Source organism: Camelus ferus, chromosome 35 (assembly GCF_009834535.1).
Source record: "Camelus ferus isolate YT-003-E chromosome 35, BCGSAC_Cfer_1.0, whole genome shotgun sequence".
Taxonomy (NCBI): Eukaryota; Metazoa; Chordata; class Mammalia; order Artiodactyla; family Camelidae; genus Camelus; species Camelus ferus.
In genome coordinates, this window is record NC_045730.1 from 8,407,858 (window position 1) to 8,414,333 (window position 6,476).

Sequence of the window (6,476 nt, forward strand, 5' to 3'; positions counted from 1 at the left end):
TAGCTATTGATAAACCAGTATTAATCACAAGATTCCACTTTACTACAAATTAGTTGATCAGCCTTTGTTGATTTTCTCTAAACACACAGTGGTTACTATGCATATGTCAGGCAACAAGCTAGAATACCTGTAACTGATTTATTTCTCAGTGTGAATCAGGTGAGTTGCAGATAGAAAACATTTCTTGTTTGATTGGTTGTTCACTTTTTAAAAAAATCTGATTTCAAAAACGCTTTTTGGCTTTTCCTTCCCAAGATACCTTAAGACACATTCAATAATGTATGGTTGCTTGAGCATATTAAATTCTGTACAGACTCTCCTTCTAGTAACAGCAGAGTGGATGACCCCTCCATAGATAACAATTATATAAACTCTAAACAAAACAGGTATATAAACAATCATTCTAAGTTAAGGTACTAAAAACTGAGCAAAACTTTCCGAATTTAAGGAGAAAAGACTTTTGAAAGAGTAATTGTATTGCATGAAATTCGTGTTCACGCAGCTTTTTCTATGAGGGCACTTCCCAGTCTGGGCAGCTCTGTACCTTGTGAACTCAGAAAACTGAGTTCAGGTCTGAAAGAGAAAACTCCCAGTGAAGAGATTTATAAAGATGAGAGACCAAATCTGCTTGTAGATTCTACCCAACTCCTTCACTGATCCTGAACTACACATACTCCAGGGCAGCGGGTGAAATTAACATTTGGAGGCTCAAGGAACTGAGAGGAGATTTCAGCTGCTTGCTCACCAGAGAGATTATAGAGTTAGGAGTTGAAGTTCAAGTAAGTTAACTGTCTGCTGGGACAAAAGCCAAGATTGTATATGAAAGACAACAAAATCCAGAGCCCCTACAATACATCAAACATAATGGTCATTATACAACAAAAAATTATTTGACATTTAAAACCAGGCAATATGGCACAGGGAACTATATTCAATAGTATATATATATTGAATACTATATATATAGTATATATATATATATTTAATATACTATATTCAGTAGTAACCTACAATGAAAAAGAATATGAAAAGGAAAATAGGTATGCATATATATGACTGAAACCTTATGCTGTACACCAGAAATTGACCCAACATTATAAACTGACTATACTTCAATTAAAAAAAAAAAAGGTTAAAGAAAAAAAAAGGCAGAACAAAACCAAAACTTGTCCCATAGTCAAGAGAAAGCCCAGCCAACAGAAACCGCCTCTAAGATTATCGTGATACTGGAATAGCACAGAATTCAGAGTAGCTATGATAAACATGTTCAAAAATGTAAAGGAAAATATTTTCAAATGAACAGATGAAAATGTTATCAGAAGTTTGGAAACTATAATACTGAACCAAATGGAAATTATAAAACTGAAAAGTACAAAAAAAAATTTGCTGGATAGTCTTAACAGCAGCTTTGTGGCACAACAAACTTGAAGAGAGATAAAATGAAATATTCCAATCTAAGGAATAAAAAGGAAAAAATATTTTTAAAAATTTTGTAAACAGGCCAACCAAGTTAAATGTTAAAGGGTAGCGAAATAAATGTCAGATAAGCTCTGACTGCATGTGTTTGAGATTCCACTGACCCATCATTAAAAATAAACTTAAAATAGAATTATCCACCTACCATCCCAGAAAATATCATATGATGCTTCCAGTTTCTATAATAAACTTACTGAGAAGGGACCCTGTGTAACTGGTATTTCCTGCAGTGCTTCTAGCTCATTAACACCCAGTAAATATGTAACAACAAAAATCAAAGAATAAAATGCCACGTGGAAGAAGTTAAACAAATCTGGGAAAGCCAGGCACACAAAGGAGAAAATGTAAGCAGACTGTAAATCTGGTTTGTATACTCAACTGAAATACCAGAAGCCCTGCTCTGGACTTCCTTCCACACCAAGAGCCAATGAGACAGAAAACTTTCTGCCCTTCTGATCAGCAAAATAAAATAAATATTTCCCTCTCCTGTCCCAGTGTTTTGGTCCATATGAATCAGATGAATATATAGACCTAAATCATTGTTCATGGTTTTGGGCTATTCTAACCAAACAGTCTCAGAAGCCAATAGATAATGTCCAGGCCTGGATGGATGACATTTTTTACATAAAATTTCCCTCTAAAAACAATTTCTATAATAGCAATGACAGATGTGTCTTTTCTAAGGATGTGCTTGGCTTTGATTTCTCTGTCCTTAACGCAACTGTGTCTTGTCTGTTTCCAAAAAAAAAAAATAATTCAGAATACGCTTTAGGTGTCCACTGATGAAGCTTCTCCCATAAATTCTGACAACTAGATGTAAAGCAACCATTACTGATTATACCAAATACTCTGGATAAGTAATAATAGAGTAGTTCAGAATTCAGGATCGGCAGTCGGAGAGATCTTGGTTGGAATCCCCACTCTATTTTTCTATTAGCACTATGATGTTGGGCAAGGTACTAAGCCTCTCTAATCTGATCTGTTTTTATGAGGGTTAAATTGCATTAAGTACAGAAACAATTTTGAGGATTTTTAAAAATTTACCCAAATCAAGAAACAGCCCAATGATCAATAGATTATGTCTCTCTGCTCAAAAACCCTTCAATGACCTCCCATCTTAGTATAAAAATCTAAGAGAACCACAGGGCCGCCCCCATAACCGTGCCACCTGCTCCTCTTTGACCTCCCCTCCTTCTGTTCTTCCTTTACACTGGCTTTTTCCAAGATCCTCTAACCTGCCAAACCTCATGGCATGTTCCTCTGCCCAGGACACTTCCTCCAAACGGATAACTATGTAGTTTATGCCCTCAAATTCCACAGATCTCTGGTCAAAAGATCATTTATCAGAATCGCCTCCCTTAATCACTCAAAAATGGTAAATCTCTCTTCCCTACATGTCCTTACCCTGCTTTATTTCCGAGTATATGTTTACCTATATCTACCTAAGTGATATACTGGGTTATTGGTTTACTGATATGTGATTGTTGGTTTATTATCTGATTCCTCCCACTAGATTGTAAGCCCCTCGAGGTCAGGGCCTTTGCCTATTTTTTTTTCAATATTATATTCTCAATGCCTAGAACAGTGCCTGGAGCATAATACTCATTGAACAAATATTTGTTGTTAAGTAGGTGAAGATGAGTTCCATACACTTCCTCGTGGACATCTTTGTAAGATTAACCAGGAGGTCTGGACACACGTCCTACATGGGCTGAGTAAGATGTGCTGTGCTCTGCTTAAAAAAATGAAAATAAAAATAAAGGAGGAAAGGAACGTAGCCTGTAGTTCTCAGAAGAGAGATGACAAAGGACAGAAAACCTTATTTGACTCTGAAACAATTGTTCTTTAATACACATTTGTTTAATTAACTTTGTTTTATCAATATCACACATTTTGTTCTTTTCATTGTGGCAATAGGTCAAAATGGCAATTTACATATTCTTCCTATCATATTTAATATCACTTTTTTCTCCCTCAGAAAACAACCAATGTTTGTAATAATTCGCTCATTCATAATCCCATTTAGTTAGTGTTAAATGTGGAAAAATTCATCCTCTTAAAAAAAACTTATTCTACAGACATCACAAAAACAATTTCAACATCTAAAATGAGTGCAAATTCAGCAAGAAGCTTTCTTTCAAATTCAGTATTTAATTCAAGCATATAGTATATGTTTTCATGGCAATTTTGTATTAAAATGCCTGGTGTGTTCATTAACCCTCACCAATAATGTATTTTTCTCAGAGCCAAATTTACTTTTAACTCTCATGCTCTAAATAATGATGCATGACATAAAACAAATGTGTTCATATTTGACAGTTCCTTCCAATTTTCACCAACCCCGTAAGGATGCATGATACCCCCATCAAAAATAATTTTAAGAGGGATCCCGCTACCAGCGCTGGTACCCGCCGCGGCTTGCGAGCCGGCGCGGGCGGCGGCGCCACGGCCCGGGCTGCGGTTCCGGTCGCGGGAGCTTCACGGCCGGGCGGTGCTGGCTGCTGCAGATGACGGAGGAGCAGTGAGCATCGCCGCGGCCTTGTGGAGTTCCAAAAGATTAGTCGTGGACATTCAGAAAACAACAATTTCCTGAACAATAACAACCAAATGGTATTGGACATGATCCTTTATCCATCAATTGGAATCCATCAGACCATCAACTGGGAAACTGTGGCAAGGCTTGTGCCTGGCTTAACACCCAAAGAGTGTGCAAAGAGGTTTGATGAACTGAAGAGCAGTGGAAGCTCACCTGTCGACAACCAGTATAGCCCCCTAATGGCTGCTGGCGAGAGCCCTGTTGAAACTTTAGCCACGTGTATCAAGTTCTCACTTCTTAACACACAGGGAGAATTTCAGGAGACTCCAGTTGGTCAGGACGCAGTTTCTAAAACAGGCCAAACGCGGTGATCCACGTATGTGATGAAGCCAAAAACTTGAAAGATTTTATTTGCTCATGAGATCTTTTGATATCAGAAATGAATTACTTTGCTTTATCTTTATCTATGGATGCCCAGTGCTGGAAAGAGGTGAACATTTCAGTTCATTGTGACGTTCACATTTTCAACTGGTTGATAAAATATGTTAAAAGGAGCACTAAGGAGAATAAAGATTGTGAGATGCCCACTTTAGAGCCAGGAAATGTCTTTTCAATTCTTATTTCTTCAGAGTTTTTGAAAATGGATTTATTGGTTGAACAGTGTATTCACAACAATATGAATGCCATAGTAGCTACCCCATGCAACATGAACTGTATTAACGCAAATCTTCTTACACATATAGCTGATCTTCAACACAATGAAGTTGACGACTTAAAGGACAAGAAAGGTAAGTTTAGGAGTAAACTTTTTTGTAAGAAGATTGAAAGACTGCTTGATCCTGAGTATTTGAATCCAGATTCTCGGAAAAATGCAGCAACATTATACAGATGCAGTTTGTGTAAGAAGCTTTTAACAAAAGAAACAGAAGAATTCCTTGCATTCCTGGAAAAATCAATGTGGATCAACGTGGAAATATTATCTACATTCATATAAGTGATAAGACTTGGGATGTTCATGAGTATTTGAATAGTCTTTTTGGAGAACTAAAATCTTGGAAAGATATATATTGGTACTTGTGGGGAACAGTCAACTGGCTAACTTGTTCAAGATGTTATCAAGCTTTTCTCTGTACAGAATTTTCACATTGTCAGTATCTCTCAGAAACAGTGATTTATCCTACTGCAGGAAGTTCACTGAGTACTGTTGGCACTGGAATTTATCCCTGCTATAACCAAAAGGTTCTTTGGTTTGACCCCACTCAGCTTACAAAGTAAGGGACCACATGGTTGCTCTTCATGATCAAGGTGAGGGTAAAGATTTGCTGTCCTGTCCAACTGCTAGAATCCTGGATGATCTGCACAAACACAAAGATGTCATTCTTGTGCCTTTTGCTAAAGACACAGTTAGTGATTCTGGGGTTGGTCTCCGTGATGAAAAAGGTCTAGACTGTGATGTTTTACTGGAACCAAATACACCATGGGGCCCCAAAAGTGGGGAGCTCAAAGCTTTCTGGTCACTGAAAAACTGGACTCTGCAACTGAAACAATAGTCATTATTTTCAGAAGAAGAATATACCACTGGATCTGAGGTCACTGAAGTTGAAGTTGGAGATGAAGAAGAAGTATCCAAGAAACAAAGGAAAAAGAAAAAGCCAAAGAAGTTCACTAAACAACCAAAAAACAGATGTCTTCACCCTGTGGTCAGAAGAAAGAAAAGGCATTGGAGAAGTCAACTTCTAGAGATGTGTCTCCTTTCACTGTGAGTATGCAGAAGAATAAGTGGGATGCCACAAGATCCTTGAGGTTCAGTCAAGATGCACAAAGAGAAGATGATCAACGGCAGATGTCTGAAATTACCAGGTACCTAATAAAGATGAGATTGGGTGACCTGGACCAAGTCAAGTCAAAAGAAGCAAAAGAATTTGCAGGAGGCATTCACTCCAGGTTTGAAGCACAAATCAAGGCCTCAGTGCCAGTCACTGCACGGCAGAGCAGCTCAGAGAAAAGCACAAGGTCTAAAAGTCGTTTTGGTCAAGGTCGTCCTGTGTAAATCACCTTAAAATATACCTAAGATGAGAGAAGACACACCTGTGGATGTCTGGAATTGCGTACTTCTTAAAGATCTTCAGAACAATGACTTCTAAATATTTTAAGTTATTTGTTAATTATTCTTGCAAGTCACATAAGTCATAGTGCTAAGGGAGATACATAGTTAGGTCTTATGAAATCTAATTATAAATATGAAACTTCTCAAATCTAATTTTCCTTTGGTGTGATGATAGGCTATGTTAAAACTAATAATATTTGTTATCTTTATTTATTTGAAAGAGAAGAAGCCTAAACTCTCAAAGTAGCTAAGAGATTTTAGACTGAATAATTAGGGGAACAAAGCTGATTGTAGTACTGTGCATGTGCACTGATGATAGTGTCTTTTGGGCTGTAAATCTCAGGATAGCACTGAGAA

At 37.4% G+C, this 6,476-nt stretch overlaps 1 pseudogene; it reads left to right on the plus strand.

Moving 5' to 3' along the window:
• Positions 1-3,825: 3,825 nt before the first annotated feature.
• LOC102505850 lies at positions 3,826-6,062 on the plus strand (annotated as a pseudogene).
• The last annotated feature ends 414 nt before the right edge of the window (positions 6,063-6,476 follow it).